The 22255-nt window shown below is 37.9% G+C and overlaps 2 protein-coding genes across 9 annotated transcripts in view; one reads left to right on the forward strand and one right to left on the reverse strand.

The window, feature by feature from the left end:
- LOC139783891 (uncharacterized) overlaps window positions 1-22255 on the reverse strand; it is a 114413-nt gene that overhangs the window by 40952 nt on the left and 51206 nt on the right. For 2 of the 8 annotated variants that reach the window (XR_011721417.1, XM_071723051.1), the window contains one exon: window positions 16464-16537. The exons of 4 other annotated variants lie outside the window; for them this stretch is intronic. The gene's annotated coding sequence lies outside the window, so the exon portion shown is untranslated. Of the gene's footprint in view, window positions 1-5965; window positions 6618-16463; window positions 16538-22255 lie in introns of those variants that run through there. 2 more of the 8 variants (XM_071723049.1, XM_071723050.1) reach the window with 2 other exon arrangements.
- LOC139783890 (uncharacterized) overlaps window positions 11438-22255 on the forward strand; it is a 35718-nt gene continuing 24900 nt past the window's right edge. The window contains exon 1 of the mRNA XM_071723044.1: window positions 11438-11573. The gene's annotated coding sequence lies outside the window, so the exon portion shown is untranslated. The remainder of the gene's footprint in view (window positions 11574-22255) is intronic.

Consider the following 22255-nt stretch of genomic DNA (forward strand, 5'->3'; position numbering starts at 1 on the left):
GAGAGAACCTTTCTCTACATTTTCATGCCAGGAACGCTCCTGTATACTGTATAGTTTCTTTGTAATAAGTGAAATACGAACATGCTGCATTGTAGCCAACTTGCCCCGATAGTAGGGTAAGTTGGCTATGCGACAAAAGTCCATGTTAAATTAATGAAAACGTAATAGAAACACAAAATGGGTAACAGATATGTACTTCTCGATAAAGATTGTATCTTTTAAAGTTATTTTGTAATGATCGAATAGCAAAATGCTGTTGCAGAAAAACAATTGTAAACTATTTTAGATGTAGCTTTCTTCAACATAAAAATATTAATATAAATATATATATCTAGCTTCTATCGACATTGTAGGTAGCAAATCACATACTCACACAAGTCTCACGCGCGCGGCAACAACAAGTCAAGCTAAGCGTGCCTTGATATGAGCCAACATACCCCATCCCTACATACGTTTGATTTCAGTCATTTTATTACAATAAATTACTGTTGTTCCTCAAAATAACATGTCGTATATTAACAGAAACTTTTCTTTTAACTAACAATAATACGTCACTTTGATTTACTTCTCAAGCTGAAGAACATTAATACGATATTTTGAAACGCTCGAAAATTTACTTGCCACCTCTTGAATCAGAGTTTTCTCTTTTTCTATTGTAATACTTGTTTGATTTAAATAAAACTTTGGGAAAAATACCTATGTCATAAAAGAGATATTTTGTGATAACTTTTCCATTGTTTCTTTCACTATAAATACATAAACGGAACACATTGTCAACTTGTCTCTTAATTGTGCCAACGAGCCCCGGTCTCCTCTAATTGCAGCGAGAGAAGTTTATCTTTTTACCAGTAAAGAGTAATTTGACTTGGAATTTTTTAATTATCATATTAAATATCATATAAGAAAATAATTCTAAGAAGATAATCATCAAAAAGAGTATAGTTACAATAATTTTCCAATAATTTATTTTAATAACTGAGTTTATCATAATAACTGTATCAAGTACATGTAAAATAGATGTACAAGATATATCAAGCACATGTAATATAAATTCGTTTGAGAATATAAAATGGAGTATACACAGATTGGGACTCTCTGGCATTTCAGAAATTACAGATAAATTTTCGACATTTCTTATGGTCCTTATTAATTTTGTGATTTGTGTCAGATTCTCGACAGATTCTCGACAGATTCTTAACTCTTTTCGTGACAGATTCGTAATAATTTTTTCATTTTAACGCTTTCTTAAAAACTTGAAAGAATTTTTTTCAAGCACTTTAGACTAAAAAAAAAGGTTAACGACCGCAAATATCAAATTTGTTGTAATTTTCAAGACTGACTGCGTGGAGCATGGCGTTTGAGAGTTAAAACTACGTCAAAATCCGTCGACTTAATTAACAAGTTCACCGTGGGTGATCGTTCACGATTATGAAGACAGTTGCAAGAACTCTCCGCTATGTGGGTCAGAACTCAGGGAGAACGAATTTGCGATCCGTTGCTTCGCGAAAGAAGCGACGCGCGGATCGCGCGTTTTACGAGGGGAAAGTTTCTATATCATGTTTCTCTCTTTCTCTCACGTTGCGTGCGCGTACATAGGTTACGCGGTTACGTGGGGAATGACACGGCTTCGGAAGTAAGTTTCTTCAGCTTCCACGTCGTAAAATGTCGCGATGAATCGATATCGATGGCGGTATGCGAGGAAAGGAATAGCAGAAATAGAGGGAGCGCTCGCGAGACGCGGTGCGACCTAGGTGGAATTTTAATTCTCTCATGTTAAGTTCGCTTTATGCAGCTCGGAGCCCTCGGAGGCATTACAGATGAGTGTAACGCTATTTCTTGTCAAAAGCTAAAATCTTTTTACCTTTACAAACATATCGCGAAATTGAGGATTCTTGATTTGTAACCGAATCTCACAATTATTACATAACCATTACATATTATATGTATAAATCAGCAATCATAATTATAAGATTATCTGTGAAGATGTTCAATAATACGCCTACTATTATAGATACGATATTCTTTGTTAAAGAGTGAAACGATAAGATTTCTCTTTAATAAAAATGTTGAAACGTAAGTAATATCTTATCTGCGGCTAACATAACGGCTTTTTTTCTTAAAATTGCACTTTGTATGTGAATGCAAATAGAATAAAATTTTATATCTCTACAAATAAATTTTACTTATATGTATAGATGGTATCTTGATTTATGGCATAGTTATCAAGAAATTTAATTTTAGTACGTTTACATTAAAAGGCATGCATGTATGTTCAGATTGATTTTGCGTTTACTATATGTTTTGATAAAATTAGAATATTTTCTGATTTTATAAACGTAAATCTCTCTTTCTAATATCTTTTGAAGTGAATATTTTTTGAAGTTGTCTCGAGTTGCAGCTTGCGTAAAAGTGGAAGTTTTACAAACACCGTTCGATTTCATACGTATTTATCGACTGCAAACACGCGTCGCATCGAATCTGTGGAAGATTCCAATATTGCGCACTCGCATATCCGCTTAACCCAATTAAATTGCATATCTCAACACGCCGCTAATTGGTCCGGTAATATAATCTGCGTTGCGTACAAACGGCATTGTTGGTTATATGAAATTATATGAAATAAAATTAATGGTATTACTACGCATGAGAGTTGCATACGAAATTAATCCCATTACTTTGTATATTTTTATATAATATGTCCTTTGCATAATATCAATAACGTTCCATCTATAATTGAATAAAATAAAATAATAATAAAATAAAATAAAATAATACTGAAATAAAATTCAATTCTTTTACCGTAAAATATAATATTTCGTTTTGGCAATACTGTTATCCTTAGTCTATATACTTAATAACGTTATAAAAATATCATTTTAAATTAAAACAATAATAAGTATAGATAATTATTAACATCGTTTGCACTTTCAAATGCATAAATACGTTAGTTAATTTGGAATGCGATAACACTGCGGGGTCAGATAAGTAAATAAATAAATAAATTATAAATCCACATCGCGTACAATGACAACGATATTTTTATACGGCGTAAAATATTATTTATGGGCTTTCGGCCGGATAAGGTTATCGAGATATTAACCGTCTATGACCGGCGCAAATGTCAAGCGACTCGTTCTCGCGCGCGTGAAGACGCATGCGAGGAGGACCTTTACGTGGCAACGGGCGAAATATCGTTATTTTCAATTCCACGCGCGATCGTTTGATTCGACAAACGTGATCGTTGTGACGTGATCCACTGTCGCCGTCATGTTGCGCGACGCAACTCGCGCGTAAATCTTTCCTCGGCGCGTTCATGCCGCGTATAGTTTTCGTTCGTTGACCGCTGAACAACGTTCTTCGCGCGATGCGACGTCCGGGATCAATGGAGAATCGAACTGAATCCGTTCGATCGTCACGTCATGGCTATAGCCGTTCCTCATTCATCGAGCACGGATAAAAATGCTGATTCTTTATGTTCGACACCGAGCAGCATAAATCGCCATGCCACCGTGACGTGACGTCCGTGTTTCTCTTCAATAACAATATTTCCAGGCGTAGAAATTTCTCTTTACATGCATTCGCGACCATAAGACATAATTTATTCAAAAAACTTGTTGTAGAATTATATATAGAATACAATTTTAAGAAAATTAGAATTAATGTAGGCTTATGGTATCAGAAAAAAATATGGAGGTGCCATCCCGTGGCATACTTTGTTATGATAAACTTAGATTAATAAACTAACGCGAAACAATTCGTACACTAAAAAAAAAATTTTTTTAATCAAAAAAATTATTTATTTAGATTGTGGCCAAAAGATTATTTACTTAATATAATACACATATTTATTTAGAATTAGATATTTTTACTTAATTTAAATAAAAATATTTAATTCTAAATAAATATGTGTATTATGTTAAGTAAATAATCTCTTGGCCACAATCTAAATAAATATTTTTTTGGATCTAAATATCTTTTTTCTCAGTGTAGCGAAAAATTTTAGTAGTATTAAAACAATGTGTTTCTCAAAAGAGAAACAGTCTATAATAAAAAATAAAAAAGTATTTTATATATCTTGTATTAATATAGACAGACAAGTCATACATCAACCGTGCTAATTTTCAGAAAAACTTTGAATGCATAATTTATATTTTTATATTTCTCGTTATAAAGAACGTGTCTCTCTGTGCAAAAATAATAGAAAAACAAATTTAAAAATATAAATCCATTTAAAACAATGTACCGTCATATTCTATTTGTTGCGAAATATTTTAGTATTAAAACAATGTTTTTCAAAAGAGAGTCTATAATAAGTAAATATAAAAAAAAGTATTTTATATCTTTGTATTAATATAGACAGACAAGTCATACATCAACCGTGCTAATTTTCAGGAAAACTTCGAATACATATTTTTATATCTCTCGTTATAAAGCACATGTTTCTCCGTGCAAAAATAATAGAAAAACAAATTTAAAAATATAATATCTGTTTAAGATGGTGTACCATCAATTATATTCTACCGTTCAATCCCCTTTGTGAATTGCGTATTTACGACAATCCTTTTCCAAACATTCGAAACAGTGAATAACAAACGATGTCCACGTTGCGTCTGATAAATTATATGACTTGTTCCTCGCACAATCTTCCAGATAAGAGAAATCAATTGTCATTTCGAACATTAATAACACAACTGTCAAATAGTAATATAGATATCGAAGCGCAATTAGAGTATTAAAGTACTGTCATTCGTCGAAGATTAATTCGGATCGCGAAGAATTAAAGAGATCTTTCTCGAACCTCTCTCATGTCGCCCATTTCGACTTCAATGTAGATTAACTTTAATCTCGGTTTAACTAACTTCTTATCTTTTTCTGGTTCTAAGAATTAAGTATTGAAAGTAAGTTAAACCGAGATTAAAGTTAATCGGCACTGACAGAAATGGGCATCGGAGGTCAAACGCAAGACGAGCTCCACTCCTTTAAATTTTAACCGCGCGCGATTAGTTCGTAACTTTATCTCGATCTCCCTAACTTTTTATTTTATAGAATCCATCAGATCGGCCCGAGTGGCCCGTTTAATAATCGACTACCGCGCAACGCATCTACTGTCAGCGACGCGCGAGCGAGCGAGCGAGCGAGCGATCGACTCCGAACGTGGGCGTCGCACACAACAGGTGTTTCCTGCGTGCCGTGCGGAGCGTTTTCCTGCTGCCCGAGAGAGCCTTCTCTCCCACCGATCCCCTCTCGCGATCGGATCCTCGCGAGTGTATACGTCGTGTTTACGCTTCCGACACGTGTACTCCCGAGACACACGTTCAGCGACAACTACAAGCCCTCCGATTTCCACGCGATCTTCGTATCGAACGAATTAAAGCTCCCCTCGAATCGATCGATTCGTCGCGTCGCGTAGTCGTGGACCTTTAATTGGCACAGGGCACGATCGCGAAGCACTCGACGCATCCGCTTTCCCGTGGGAGAGAAGGCAGCGTATTTATCTGCGAAAGCAACTATTATTCGACGCCACGGAGCCGCGCGCGATAAAAGCGATGCCGCGCCAGAAAAGAAAGAGAAAGAGAAGGGCGGAAAGGAGGAGGGAGATAGGGAGACTGGGGAGATGCGTCTTCACCTTTGCTCCATCCGTCTTTGCACGACGCACATTGTCAACCGTACACCGTACTTATCTATCGAGCGGGAAAGAGAGAGAGAGAGAAAGAGAGAGACACTCGCGCTCCGAGATGCGGAGCGGCGCGAAAAAATGTAGACTGCACGGAAGCGCGCTCGCGCGCGTATACCATCGGGACGCGCCAAGACGACCCGCGGCCGCGGACGGGTCGTCGCCGCCGCTTCGCTCGTTGCGACATCGCTCTCCGCGAAATCGCGGAAATATGGCTGCCGCGCGAGGCAGCCGTCGCAGCCGCGTTCCCGGACGATTGCGCGCAAAAAAAGAAAAAGAAAAAGAACGCACAGTTTCTCCATTTACCTCTCATGCGGCATCCGTTCCAGATTCCCCCGTGGTTCTCCACCGGGCGAATTCAAGCGGCTACCAAGAACGCGCGTGAGAAAAATCGGAGAGACAAGACATCCAACGACGACGACGACGATGGCACTCGGAATTCACCACAGGTCGCGTTCGACGTTCCACGACTTGGACTTTTCGCACCGCACGGTGTCTCACACGCGATCGACCGCGTCGACGGCGACGACGACGACTGTCATTCTTCGTCGGCCACGACGCCGACCTACGACGCGACGTCACACCGAAGAGACGCGATACGCGCGAGAGCGTGCGCGGTGCGCACCGCCGCGATCGCACCGACGGCGGCGCGACGTTGCTGCTGCTGGTGCTGCTGTTGCTGTTGCACCCGGGGGACGCGCTGGCGGCGACGGTCGCTGCTGGTACGCGGGGACGAAGGTCGCCCGAGAACGGAGCGCGGTCGAGCGGTAACGGGAGCGCGCTGCGAGGAGACACGCACCGCGCGGTACGGCAGGGAGTACTGCATCGCGCGGCGCGCGGCGGCCGCGCCGCGGCCGCCAGGCCAGGCGCGTCGCACCTCTCTCTTCTCTTTCTCTGTCTCTTTCCCTCTCGCGCGCGTGCGCGACTTCCGCGCCGCCGCGCGGCCGCCGTCGCAGACTCGATTATTTATAGAGAATCCAGCATTGTTGTGTCCACGCGTTCCCTCGCGCCCCAGGATCGTCTCTCGCGGCTCCGGCGCCGCGAGCCAGCTCCGCTTTTGTCAGTAGAGATGTGCGATTTTGCGTTATATCGCTAGCATATTTCGCTAGCGATTTTTTTTTCTTGAAGAGCAATGCGATATAAAATCGCAGCTCAAAATCGCACTTGTAATGAAGTATTTAGTCATTAAATATTTATATAGGAAAATGATAAAACAAAGTATTTGAATGTTATAAATGCACATTTGGTTCCAATTCACTGAAAAAAAATCCAGGTCTAAATGATCGGATAATTCGTTCGAAAATTAAAAAAACGGATAATCCGACACTTTCAATCGAAATAATTAAAAGGCCGATCAATTATCAATGATATCCGGCAATCATTGATCGAACATTATTTCTAGTCTTGATCGGCTTTTTATAATTCCGATTAAAAGTACCGGATTATCCATTTGTTAATTTTTGAACGAATTGTCCGATCATTTATTTCTCTGAGTGTTATTATTAAAGTGCTTATTTTTAACACTAGACATGGTTTAATTATCTGTTTGAAATTTGTTTCTCTTTATTAATTCGTAAAAATTTTGTATTATAAAATGTGATATTTAATCGCAAAAAGAACTAAGAAAATAAACTGAAAATTATTATAAACGCATGCACAAGTTATTTGCGGCAAGAGATGGAAGAAATATATGCCATTTTTTTATATCGTGAGTAAACATTTGTACATGTTTATAAATAGTCTAATATTTAAATTTAAAATGGTGTTTACGATATAAAATGATATACGTGATTCACAATTGCATTTATGATACAAAATTACGCAATTCAAAATATAAGATAAAAATATAGCGATGCGATATATAATACATCACATTCACTGCGATTCTCAAGAAACATCGCAATCGCGATGCATAATTTTGCACGAAATCGCACATCTCTAACTGCGAGGTGAGGAAGACATAAGATTCGCGTAGACAAATCTGAATCTCATATAGGAATTTACCGTTGCTTAAGAATCCACAATAAACAATTATCCGATCTTATAAATTGTAATTGTATAACTTCGAATATATACTAATAATTGTAGATTTTTTTGCGTGATTTTAAAAGCACGGTGAAGGCTCGGAAATTTATAACTTATAAGCGTAAACTTAAAAATTCTCAGATATACAATTATTAGGTACTAAAAGTTGAGTTGAATTTACATAGTTGTAAAAATTATAATTATAATTCGAGTTTGTCACTAATTATAAAACTCCGATAAAGTGAGATTTATTAATAATAATTATAATTTAAATGTGTCCTGTGTTATAAATTTTTATATCGCGTTTGAACTGCATTTGATTTTGCATTACGTTCACTTCAACGAACGAATCTGACGTGGGATTCGATTATCGGCAAAATAAACATACAATTACGCATTACGCTACACGTCAGGTGTGTAAGAGGGTTTATTGCGTTCCGAGTTACGTAGCTATCAAGCTCGCTTTTATAATTCTTTTTTATTCACCGTTTTTAACATATTTTTAAAATAGAACTCTTCGTCTCTCGTTACCGATATCCACGGACACGCAGGCGAGACGGATAATTGCGGATACTCGCGACACGTGTCGAACGCAAACATTCCGGCGCAAATGGTGCGAACCTGATGTGAACCGATCGAACGGGACGGGACGCAAACGTGCGTTACGATAACGTGGGCGGTTCGGCGGTTCGTACGTCATTCTATTCAACGCTGTTTTAGTCCGAGAGCTGGCTACGAAAATACCAACGTCATTTGTTTAAGGAAATTTTCAACCTCAAACGATTGTGGCAATGTTGCAAATCAAGAAAGCGCAAGTCTGGCTGCTGGCCGGTGGTGCGTTTAGCGGGGGTGTACGCCCTTAGCTGTAAAATATCGAGGATGAAAAACGTCATATGTGTACGGCTAAAAATTTTTTTGCTTATTGTATACGTGTTTAATAATCTGTATATGAAATGACAGACAAAAATCTCGGGTCTAACACCGTGCCAGACGTCGCCGAAAATCTCAGTATCTATGGAATGTACTGTAAATTGCCGGCAGCAACAATTAATTTTATAACTTAAATTTTTCGAGCATTAAATTTAAAATGTTCTATGCTAATAACAATAATATTTACGAACATTTTTTACGGGGGAGGAGCACACAAAAATTTCGGTTCTAAAACCTAAAGACTTGCGCTTTCTTGATTTGCAACATTGCCACAATCGTTTGAGGTTGAAAATTTCCTTAAACAAATGACGTTGGTATTTTCGTAGCCAGCTCTCGGACTATTTCCTCGTCATAAATAGATGAGCCTGATTAATCATCGGGGAGCAAGCCCAGGGGGCTCGCCTTATTACACGCTTGAAAAATCGATATTTTTCTCGCGGCTGATATTTATATCCCGATCAGTTATATCCCTCGCGATTACGTCTGCCCACGTGAGAGAGGCGATATGTCTGCCAATCGCTACCGTATAGGAGCCGTTAAATTTCTAATGCACATCGCGCAACATTTATTAACGCGACTATGCAGCGGAGTCTATATGGATGTCCTCCGTAAAAATGGTTTTCATCAAACTTTGCGGGGTTTTAATTGAAAATTAGATTTTCTTGTAATTTGTTATCTCGACAGAAATCAATTTTAATTATATCCATTATAATTGATCTATGTAAAATAGATAAATCGCATAATTGTGTGTTTATTTCTTAGCGTTTAAAGTGTTTTGCTCAAATTAAAGAGGATTTAATATTGATCTCGAATTTCGGACGAAGAACTGTCAATCAGGTCAATCTCATCGAAAATAGAACGAAAGATTTATTCTCAAAGGATTTCTAAATTACACAAAAGGCAAATTTCAATATGACGATTGTACGGTAATCTGAATGGATTAAAAATGCGAGGCACGCTATCGGAAGTCCGTGGGCGCTGCGGCTGGCTGCTCCCGGAAGCTCTCTTATCGCCAGCCCTTTGTTTTCTACGCTTTAATTCACCGAAATCGTATAATAATCAGCGACTGCACTGCTGGCGTTAATGACACTGCACAGATTACGCTTATCGAATTGTCGTACGTCATGCTACGTGGAAGAAAAAAAAATACACGTAGTCGTATCGCATCATCCATTCAGGCTTCTGATCGGATTAGATAAATGAAATTATAACGAATGTATTTTTACGTCAATAAACTCTGCAGATATAAAAAAAATTAGTATTATTTATTAGTACTTCTAAGGTACCTCATAAAATTTGCAATTTCATAATTTTAATAAGAAATCTTTTAATAAATTTCAAATTAATATTTGTAGAGCACGCGTTAACCGGTAACCTGGTATGCTGATGTAACTTTCCGTTCAGGGTATTTAATGTTTTGGCTATAAAAAGAAATTTAATCATGAAGTACTTTCTAATATCAGGTGTGAGTATATAAATATGATGTATGGTGCAATATTAGTATCGTAGGTCACCGATATATAGTCCAGTGCGGTATAACTACGATTACATTTTCGATTTGAGATATCGAACCATCACTCAATCTTTAATTCTTTGCTTCATACAAAAATTATTGATCAATATCGGTCGATTGTTGCACTGAGGGAAAAATATTGTAGAATCAACAAAACAATTTTGTTGATTTTTCAATTTATTGATCCAATTATTTATTTTATTGAATTAAGTAGGGGAGACCGGGGCTAAAAAGTCTACGGGGTAAATACGTCTAATCAAATATCTCGGAACCTGTATATTGTGCGAACTCGCTATTAACATTGTAAACGTTACTTATGGTACCCATGTGACCAACGGAGTTTCGGCAGGTTACCTGCCGTGATATGATTTTTACGAGGGCAAACGTGTTTTCGGAAGGTGAAAGTGAAATTTTCTGCGCGTGGAAATTTTGTAATATCTGCAATAATATTTGCTCTCCAAATCTCGAGGTACGTGATTATAAAGAGTAATGCATGCTGAACACGAATCCAGTGTAGTTTTTTCATTATCGTTGATGTCTAATATTTCATGGGCGATCAAACCTGAAACTTGTGCTTGGGGCTAATCAGTCTACAAGCACCCGGGGCTAATCGGGCTAATCTCGTCATTGTGGCGCGCCGGGCGCACGACTTCAGCTCACGGTGATTTCAGGTTAGGTTTCCCTCGAGCGTGATTCTGTCTTCCCTTGCACGTGCGTCAGTTTGTGTAAGAGAGAAATGGTACGCACGTATCGTCGCAAAACGGGTGTTTTGGCCGACCGAAAAGATGGCGGACCGTCGTTTTCGAGATCGCTCGCGCTCACGGCACGTCGGCGAGGTACGGCGAGGCACGGCACGGCTCTGAGATCCCGCGATTTCCGCGCGAGAGTTGACATGCCGCGCGCGCGGTAGATCGTCCCGACTCCCGGCCGCGGTAAATCGTCGTTGTTGGTCGTTGTGTCAGTGACAGTCGCGCGTGCGACCGCATCGTCCAGCGTTCGCCGCATCGTCTCGGCGTCATTGTCGCCGCCGTTGTAGTGGTGGTGGTCATCGTCGTCGTCGTCGTCGTCGTCGTGGTGGTCGTGGCCGTCATCGTCGTGGTGGTCGTGGCCGTCGTCGTCGTGGTGGTCGTGGCCGTCGTCGTCGTCGTCGTCGTCGGCGCGTCGAGGAATCGGCGCGAGGACGCCGTCGAGTCGGTAAAATGGTCGCGCTCCACCGCGAGCTTTTCTAACACCCCTGTCGCTATTTATCGCTCCCCCGCGAGAAACGCGGCTTGGTTAGGTTGCTCGAGGGTCCGCGCTGATCCTATGGCACCGGAACGCCGTCACGCGTGTTCCCCGTAGTTGCCCGCGTTGACAATGTGACGTGCCGTTGGGGAGTTTACGATTTGGTTAACCTCTGTATTCACGTGCCTGAATTGTTTTATGGAATAGGTAAAACAATTATTTTTTAATAATGTTTTGCATAAAAATTTTAAAAAAATTTTTATATTTTTCTCTTAAAAAACAATTATTAAAATGTATCCTATCATTTTTCAGGATTAGATGTACGTATATGTATTGAAAATGCAGTGTGACCGATTAGCCCGGGGGGGGGGGGGGGGGCCGATTAGCCCGGGCATTTTTGAGATTTCAATTTTTCCACCGTTGTCGTTTTTGCTCTATACCGGTTAAACAAAGCGACGTAGATAAAAATTTCCTTAATAAATTTTGTAGCTAAAGGTTCACTCTTTACAGTGGTATACCACATTTAACTAAAATTATTTATTTTGTTGTTAAAAATCGGCACTGAAAAAAACCAGACTGTTTAGCCCCGGTCTCCCCTACACGTCTATTATTTGAACAAAATGAAATAATTGAATTCTGAAAATGGTATCATACAAAATCATTTTTTTTTAAGTTAGGGTAGACCGGGGCACGTTGTCACACGGGGCACGTTGTCACATCGGCTTTATTTAAAAAACTAATAATCAGAGGACTACACCCGTTATTCCCAAAACGTGTTAGTGTATGCCCATCTTTGGTATGTTTACAGTGTTGAGATTGCTCCAGCTGTGTTGACGTAAAATCAACTTGAAAGTTTTTTGCGACCGTAAGTAAAATTTTATTGTCTAATATTCAACGTACTGGACATGAAGCTTATGTTTTTTCAGAATAGACTTTTATATTATCTTAAAGTATGTACTTTTACCTACCGCGTGCAATACCTAACCTTATGAATATCTCAAACGTGTCGACCATGAGGCTGTTTGGAGTAAAAAAATGCCCTCGGGGCACGTTGTCACAAGCGACCTGTCGTTATTTATTGTTATGTAACAACTGTAGAGTAACAATCACACAAAATTCGATACTGTCCAATTGAAGCTGAGGGTTCACTCGAAATTTTGGCATATCAAAGTACTCTCAAATATTAAATGTAAAAAATACAATAGTATATTACACTACAAGGGCCGAAAGTTGAATTTTCGACCCTGCGCGTCATGATGCCCCGAGGCGAAGCCGAGGGCATCATGACGAGCAGGACCGAGATTTCAACTTTTGGCCCGCGTAGTGTATACGATTTTTCTTCATAGCCGGTCGAAAGTACGTTATTAATTTTACTTTTTTTAACTTTAAATGTTAATAAGCATGTTTTTGATGCCTGCCCCCGACATTTGCGGCACGAGCGAAGCGAGTGCTGCTGGTCGTGGGGGCAGGCATCAAATACATTCGAAGAGTCAAGTCTTGTCATATTTTGTAAAATTATCTATGTTAACATTGTCTCTTGAATTTAATGTGCTTTTCAAAATTGACCAAACACTCCATAAAGTTAACGGCTTTAATTTTTTAGATAGGTCCTTAAAATACACAATCAAATTATTTTCTTCACAGTTTGACAGTGAAGTTTTGTGTTCTATCTGCCACTTTTTATACGTGTTGTAAACAAGATTGTATCGATCAACAGACTTCTTTGGCAACGTATCTGTATTTATTATCAATCGCGCTTCTGCATCGAAATTTCGTATAACTTCTTCCTCGTCTACGGATTCATCAGATGACATATTGTTCATTTTTGCTAGATTATTGAATTGACTTTAATAATATTTTAATATTAAATTAACTGACGACAGAACAATATTGATGACTATTTTTAAGGTTAAAGGGCGTTAAGGTTTAAGGTTATAGAGGGAGCGCGTGTACTTCTCACAGGGAGTAAATGTTAAACTTTCGTCCCTGCTATTAGGGACGAAAGTACGTACTTTCGACCGAGGTATGAAGAAAAAAATATTGAACAAAATGTGTGACAACGTGCCCCGGTCTACCCTAATGATAAATTTTGTTAACTCAATAAAATAATTTTGTTGAACCAAGAACATTAACGTTTTTAAAAATAGTAAATTTATTCAAAGAAATATTTAGTTAATGTTATATTATGTATAATTGATAGTATAAAATATTTAGTTAAAAAGAACAAATCAATATAGTCAACAAACAAAATAGTCAAAAGAACAAAAAGAACAAAATGTTTTGTACAAATATTTTGTTAAGCCAATCAAATCATCTGCTTGGCAACATACAATCTTCCGGTTTTATTAAATCAACAAAATTTTTTTTGAAAAAAATAATTATTTCTCTCCAGTGTGGCTATTGTTAAAACAACCAATATTCACTCCTATTGTTGTAAAATTATTTACCATGTGAATTGTAATATACAAGTTTGCAACAAATACACAACATCGTTATATATCACTTTTACTTATAAAATGTTTATTGATTAAATAATTATTAATAAATGTTTACATATGCAATGTCCATTATTAAATAATTTTATTAAAAATTGTTAGTTTTACAATAAATATTTAATATAAATATTTTTGCTTACATTAAGCTTCTTTAATAATAATAATTTTTATTATTTTTTTAATCACTATAAAATGCATTTTATTTCATAAATATAATAACTATATCGCGCAATGACTCATCGGCGTGGCTGATCAAAATCAAATAAAATTTGTCTGGCAATTAAATAATAAAACACTATTATATAAACACTATTATATAAACACTATCAGTCGTGTGCGTGCTTCCGACCGGTCTCCGTCTTTGAACACTATGTAACTCGCATCAAGGTGCTCCGCGGAATCGAATATCTTTGACTTATGACTTTTTCGGTCAAAATTCTCATATTCTGAGATGTTCGTGCGTGTATGTGGCTCCATGCTTATTTAGACACTTGAGAAGGACCCAATCCCCCGGGTCGAAACGTCGTGATACATTGTTACGATAATTGCCAATTGCGTCGATAAATAAAGACTCCTATTTTAAATTAACATTGGCGGATTAACTCATTCTGATTTAAAACACTATTCTTATACAAAATATCAGCAATTACATATTCAAAACATAATTATCGCGGAATTTAATGTTTCTTATTAAAAAATTCTGACAAGAAATAATAGTTTGTTCTACCAAGAAAACTTATCCAAGTTCTGATCTGTTATGAAAATTGCAGTCAGCAATTTTGAGAAATTGAATCTATTATTAATTCCATATTATTAATTCCATTCTATCATATCTATCTAGATTCGATCGGAATAGGAAACATATTTTATCAATATTTCCTTGACCACGTTATTGATAAGCCGGACAAGCGGAATCAGTATTACTTCGCTCATTTGGATTAATCATGCTGCTGCGTAAATTGACATTTGGTCAGAGATCGCGCTCTTTGATTACGCAATCCTGACTGATTTGCATTTTGCGAAAGAACATCGAAACATGCATCATTATGGAAACAGCATGCATTATTGTCGAAAAATTAATGCCAAATTCGACGTAACGCACAAAAATCAGAATAATGCAGTAAAACGTGCGCAAAGAGATATCATTCTGGAGAATGTAATTTTCTATAAAAAAATTTTCTATAGATATACCTAATATGCCGATTACGGTTAATAAACAGAGATCATCTTTATATATATTATATATCTATAGCACAAAATTACAAAGTCGAATAAACAGAGATCATCTTTATGTATCTATAGCACAAAATTACAAAGTCGAATAAACTAGAAGATGAAGACACGAGATATTCCTTGCACGTAATTTAACACGCAGGAAATGCGATTAAATTTTATGAGTTCATTATACTTGTATCTTGAATCTGAAATGTATTTTTGTGATGTGTGTGTGTGTGTGTGTGTGTTGTGCGTGTAAACGAGTTACACAGACTCCAATTCATATGTAGGTATGGGAAATTTTTGCATTTCTCGAAAAGAAAATCGAAATCACCTATAAATCACCTATCTCGTGTATATCTACATATATTCTTCTCTCACATCCTAAAATAAACTTAAGAGATGCGATTCTGCATGTGACGCCTTTGCTCTGCAGGCTGCAGGTGATTTCTTTCTAAAAGTCGTGAACAGGCTCAAGGACATAATTTGGCAATTCTTTTCGTAAAGTATTATAAAACGAGAGGGAAGAGTCCCTCTTCCCTCGCAATGAATTTCACGCGCGTAATATTATGCATTCCCGCGCTTTTGACGAGTGTGTTTCTTCCCGTGGATCTAATTCGATCGACGGAATCCTTTTTTTTTCAGCTGACGGCTGAAAGAAAAAAAAGAGCCATCTCCCAATCACGTGCCGTCTTCCAAAAATAGCGAGCAAGGTCACGCTAAGCGGGTTTCCTCTCGCCATCAACCCTCGCTACCGCCCGCCCTAAACTCTATCGATCCATCGGGCTGGCTACCGTTAAAACACATCGGCCGAATGGAGCGTAACATCTCATGCATATGTATTGTTATGCAAAAGAAGCGGTTGGAAAATTGTCGATTTTACAATATTCGAGCAGTTCAGTGGAAGCGATCGCGCGCCTTCCCCGTTTAAGAAAATATAAATGTTCGCGAAAGCGTCGAATAAATAAATAAAAATCCCAGTGTCTTTTTAATATTTTATTTCATTATCTTCATAATTCTATGGAGAACTGAGGTTTCACATTTGCGACTTATACATATTGAACGTCACATCAGTGACGATCAAGAACAACCAAAATAAATCTTATCACTTTTGCAGTTTCCGATAAAAAAAGGATTTTTCGGACAAAAAATATTTTTGAGAGAATGCTCTTCTTTCGTGCGCTTGCGAGCACATAGCGGGATAACAGAGTAATTCTATAATGTGGCATAATATACGAGTCACGTAGCGACGTATTTTTATAACTTGTGCAAAAGATGATGCAGCAAGTCAGGCGACTCTAATACATTCAGAGCCTCTCAGTTGCTTCGAAACTATTTATAGCGGATCGCTCGATATGATGTACTAACTTTATTTTTAGCTGCTTACCTAGCTACAGCCCTTTCACCCCTTGGTATGACACCATCGTGACAGTCGGGCACGCGAAAACTGTTGGCACTTACCTGAAAACAAAAGTAGATTTTTTAAAATTATACGCTAAAAAAAATAATACGAACTCAGTAAACATGTTAATATATATATATATACATATATATATCACCACAGATTGATTGACCTTTATTGGAACTTTTTTTTACGAGAGCAGAAATAACATCAATGTCCAATACTGGCCATTGATTATTAAGCAGTTAAAAAATTAATGAACAATGGAAAAAACTTTGTCAATATTTATGAAAAATTTTCGATACAAAAAAAACCAGTTTATATGTGTAAGCTATTTCTTTATAAGTGTCAGATAATTTTTTCACCAAAAGCAAGGAATAAGAAATATCGATTTGCGCAAAAAATATTTAACATATCCCGCGGTTCGCATAGATTATGTTTTATTGAATATTAACAGTCATTTTACTTACTGTAATATCAATTCAATTTTCAATATTACAAATGCGACGAAAGCTTTCGTAATACGATTATTACGTTCCCATTATTCGGAAAAATATCAGGATCATCGATAAGAGATCATTTGTATATGTATATAGTCACAGTATCAAAATGTTATTTCACCGCAATATATTGTTTTCGGACTTGTACGTTCTCTGATTAAAATCGTAAGTACTGTCTTCGACGGGAAACGCGAGCCTTAACGAAATCCGGTAGGCTCACGTGGAAAACCAGACGCGAGGATCGCATCGAGTTCAGAGTTGTCTCGATCTCAGCATGAGGTCTGGAGCGTATAAATATGCGTCTTTAAAAAGCCGACCGTTCTGCTTTTAAAAAAACCGCGCATCTCATCGTCGACGACATCTCATCGTAAGACGGATCGCTATCGGGGTGGCTCGTGTTTCCACGAACTGTCACTTTACCACACATGGAATATAAAAAAAAAGACAAAAGTACATACGTCGACGCAGCTAATTTTTGATACGCTATTGCTTCCAAATAGAGCAAAATAAAGAAATTGTAAAAGTATCTAACAAAAAAATTCATACTTTTCATTTAAACCGATATATTTTTTTTGTAATTTTCTCTCCCTCTTTCTAACAAGCAAAAAATATATCTATAATATTACATCATTTCTGGAGAATTATACAAAAAGTAATACATCCTGATTAAATGTTTATTTTTATTAATTTTTATATGACTCGTGTGATATTTGTAATGCAATCTTTTAAAATTACTTTTAAAGCAATTAATGTTTAAAATAGAAATCTACTCTGTCTCCCTCTCTTTCTATCAGCATTGTATCTTTTCTCTACATAAAGTTACATCCGAAACTCCGTTCGGATTGACAAAATTGATTATTGTGCGGGATACTATAACGGGACGGAGAAATAGCATGTATTGCTTGAAGAACAGTTTGGTTAGACGGGTACTCTCTCGCAGTAATACAACGGACGCATGTGTGTCTAGTACGAAAATAGTGACCGAATCGTTCGAAAATACCGACCGCTAAAAATACGGACAAAAATAAACGTCCACACGTGTAAAAACACGCATTAATATTCGCCGCGCGTCCGACGAGCCGACGTTTTCATGCCATCGTATAGTGAAAAAGAACCGACGCGCGGGTGGTAGACAAAGACAGATGTATGTAAGTCAACGAGAAGGGAAAGGAAGAAAAAGAGAGAGAGAGAGAGTGTGTGTGTGAGTTTAAAAATCTAACGGTGGCGGACAAAGCGCGGCGAGTGGGGCGAAGAGAACGAAGGATGAAGCGTGAGAAGAGGCGAGAAAAGGCGGTAAAGTGCAGTGAGCCTTGCTCGTGGATCTTTAAACAAATTTTCTTTCATCGCGCCGATACCCGCGCGGTGTCTTGAACTACGAAAATAATCTCGGACGTGTCCTAAATTCCTCATCGTTTCCTAAGAGAGAGAAAGAGAGCGAGAGAGGGAGAGAGAGGGGGAAGGGTTATATAGATTTATATAAAAAGAAAGATTACTTCATCATATAATGTATTTTTGTGTATGTATTACAAAAGATTTTAAACTTTAATACGTGTAGATATATTTTTATATTTTACGATAATCTTGGAAACACATCATTATTCGTTAAAACTTTGTTTCTATGATAATTGATATAAGAATCTGATTTCTTTAGAAAAAGAATATGCAGAAATTAATGCATTATCGAAAAATTTAATATCTTAATACTTTGTGAGTAAATACAATGCAAATTCTCGACTTAATACCTTCTCAGTAAAAAGATTGTAAAATATGTACCGTTTATTTCTTAAAATTATATTTCCTAAAATTTGTTAATTCTAAGTCGCTACAAATTTCTCAAATATTTGTGTTTAAAAGGAAGGGAAGGAGGGAAAGAGAGGGAAAAAGACATACTTAATTGCGCTCCTATTATTTTCATAAAAATAATTGTCGGAGGATTCGAGAAAGAGTTAAAATTCACGTTTCGGTATAGTACTGATATGGTTTATCACGAGCGATCCTCAATTGTCGACTGCGAAATGCACGTAGGAAAGTCCGAACTTGACAGAAAAATTACCCGGCGAGAGAGCAGCCTGGCGCCAACGTGACAGCGCGAGACGGCGCCCGTTTTCTGACTCACGGGAGACACGACGAAAAAGACAGCACAATACGACGAGAAGAAGGGTAGCCGCCCGCCGCGCCGCGAGAGCGCGATCGTGGTGTGTTGCCAGGAGAAGCCCCGAGATATTTCGCTCGTGTGACCCATAATCGTGCGGGATACTGGCGCAAAACGCCTCTCAGAACGTTATCCCCGTCACAATACCCTGAGATATCGTTAACACTCTGATTAAAGACAAATGCTTAAAAAAAAAACAAATAAGGGCATCACTGAATTATATGGCAATATATGCGACTGTGAATCATATTTGATATGATTCAATTCACGTTTGAGTCAATTCCTTATAAATATTTCAACAAAAATAAGATATATAAAATCATAAACGTAAGTGATATCTTTATCAAACATAAAGTATATTAAAATCATTAATTATTAACGTATGATCATTAACGTATATCGTATTTTTATCAAGGTTTATTCGCAAACATACGAAAAAAAATAAAAAAAATTGTGTCGTCATACGTAGCGCAATATTTCATATCTTTATCTGGATTCGAAAAACTTAAGTTTAGTTTATTCGTATTTTTTTGCGGACGATTAATCTCAATTGACACAGGCGCATTTTATCAATGAAAGTAAAAAAAGAGGGATCAACTATGCTGAAAACTGAAGTTTAATCTTATTACACCAATTTCAAATAATTTCATTAAACCAAAGCAAAATTTTATTTTCAATTAAATCTTATTTTTATACGTTTCAACATATAAGATAGTGATAAAAAAAAACGATCTACTTGAAAACAATAAATATTTTAAAATAATTTGATAATCTTCAGTAATAAAAAAATTTAAATGAACGGAAGACGTCACCTCCTCTTATTTAGCCTCTCGCGCACTCAGAGCGGATCCATCCGTTCTCTACGGCGGCTGTCAGCGCCGTCATCGTCGTCATCGTCGTAGGTTAACAGGTAGGGACTGTTCCGCCGCCACTCCTGCCGTTCGATCCACCAACCAGGGAGAGGTGCGGGCGGAGGGAAGGTAAGGAGAGCCCGAGCTATTTATAGCTTCATAGGTCTTTCGTGGGAGGATCGAGTGGGACGAGGCTGCGCGACAACCGGCGGGCGGTGGTGGCGGGCAGGGAGATGGAAACGTGTCAGGGGTGGTGTTCGTGGGGTCCAAGGGAGACGGCAGCAAAGATCCTGAGAGGAGACGAGGAAGGGAAGCGCAGAACAGAGAGGGGCAAAGTGGGAAGAGAGAGAGAGCGACGCTGCGGGAGGTGGTGAAGATAAGGATGAAGAGAAGGCACGAAGGGGCAGAGAGAAGAGAGAGAGAGAGAGAGAGAGAGAGAGAGAGAGAGAGAGAGAGAGAGAGAGAGAGAGAGAGAGAGAGAGAGAAACGAGAAGAGGTGATGGTCGCTATAAATAGAACCGGCACTCAGCCTGTGGACTCTTCTAGGGTGACCTTTGCTTGAGAAAGAGGAGGAGAGAAAGAGAAACAACGTCGACTTTCACAATGCTATTAGGCTAGGTTATTGGTTCGCCCTCGTCTCTTTTTCTCTTGCTCTCTCTCTCTCTCTCTCTCTCTCTCTCTCTCTCTCTCTCTCTCTCTCTCTCTCTCTCTCTCTCTCTCTCTCTCTCTCTCTCTCTCTCTCTCTCCCTCCCTCCCTCCCTCCCTCCCTCTCTCACTCTCTCTCTCTCTCTCTCTCTCTCTCTCTCTCTCTCTCTCTCTCTCTCTCTCTTTCTGCCTCCCTCCTGGGTTGGGCGCCACCGGCCGTGAATCTGGGTTATGTTTACTACCCCCTTCTCACCCCTCTTGTCAGCCTGCGCCGGAGGCCGCGCGCTCGGCGGCGTCGCGCCGCGCCGCTGCCACTTTCCTCGCGCGAGAATGCTGTCGCGACACGCGAGAATCGCGGTCCACCGGTTGCATACGTGTATGCTTCACATTTCCCACTTGCAAAAGTCATTGGTGGATAAAGATAGACCACAGTTAGAACGTTCTTTCGAAAATTCGCCGATATTGCATCTCTAAATAATTATCTCTGAATCAGGTAGTTTGCAATAAATACTTTTGTAATAATATAAAAACTTTTGCAAGGATAAAATCATATAAATTATTTTTAAAATATACTCCGAATTAATCCTTCGATACTTGACTTAAGGAACTCACACAAAATCGCACTATGCATCTCGTATAATTTTCTTTCTTTAGAAATATTAATTTATGGCAAGATTTATGCCATAAATTTATATCTCGCAATAAATTACAGAGGTATATAAATATAGTTATTATTTATATATATATATATATATATATATATATATATAATTTATACGATAATCAACAGAAGGTTAATGCATTTTGTCTATAGAAAGAGCAACTTAATTTTTAATGTAATGCAACAACTGGTATAATAATACATACATATAAACAGAATTGTTATTATTTCTTATCAAGAAGGAACTAATTCCTTTTCAAAATCCATAAAGAATAACAGATATACTACATATTAACGGATACTAGAGAACTAGAGAGAAAATGAATTTAAAATAGAAGCCCGCGCTTCTTCGCGTGATCGCGAAACGTCAAGTCCACTATGCAGAGATTTGCTTCATCGCAAAAGAAACAAAACAACTGGAAAACGAGAATAAATGCAAAAATAAAGTACCGTGCAATGTCGAAAAAGAAACATCGACGGAGCGAACTTTGATTACCGATCTTTCCACCACGAAAGGAATGATCACTTTGATCAGTGGCCGGGAGCACCAAAGTAAATACACGATATAATATGCCGAGATCAAAGTAGCCATTGCTGCTGACCAGAGCAAAAGTCTAATCAATTTAAGCCAAAATCATATGTCATAATCCAAGAAAAACCATTTTCACCATTAACAATTGGACGCATTTCATGATTGGTATATACGTGTGACGGCCATAACTTATCAAATTTTATGTCGCCTTATATTTCTACACTCTGTTTTACATTACAATAGAAGTGTCACGCCCGTATTTAAAATTCTTGAACAACACCGATGAGTATCACAGAATAATTTTAATTAACTTTTCGCAGCACGAAAATTTTATATTATATTCTTATCCAGTTTATACACCAAATAAATATATAAAATAAAAACTAAATTAAATATAGCAAATTAAAATTAAACGTTTCCATGCAGCAATAGCCTA

Source organism: Temnothorax nylanderi, unplaced genomic scaffold (genome assembly GCF_030848795.1).
Source record: "Temnothorax nylanderi isolate EJ_2023f unplaced genomic scaffold, tnyl_v1.0 TNYL_tig0555_pilon, whole genome shotgun sequence".
In the NCBI taxonomy this organism is placed as follows: domain Eukaryota; kingdom Metazoa; phylum Arthropoda; class Insecta; order Hymenoptera; family Formicidae; genus Temnothorax; species Temnothorax nylanderi.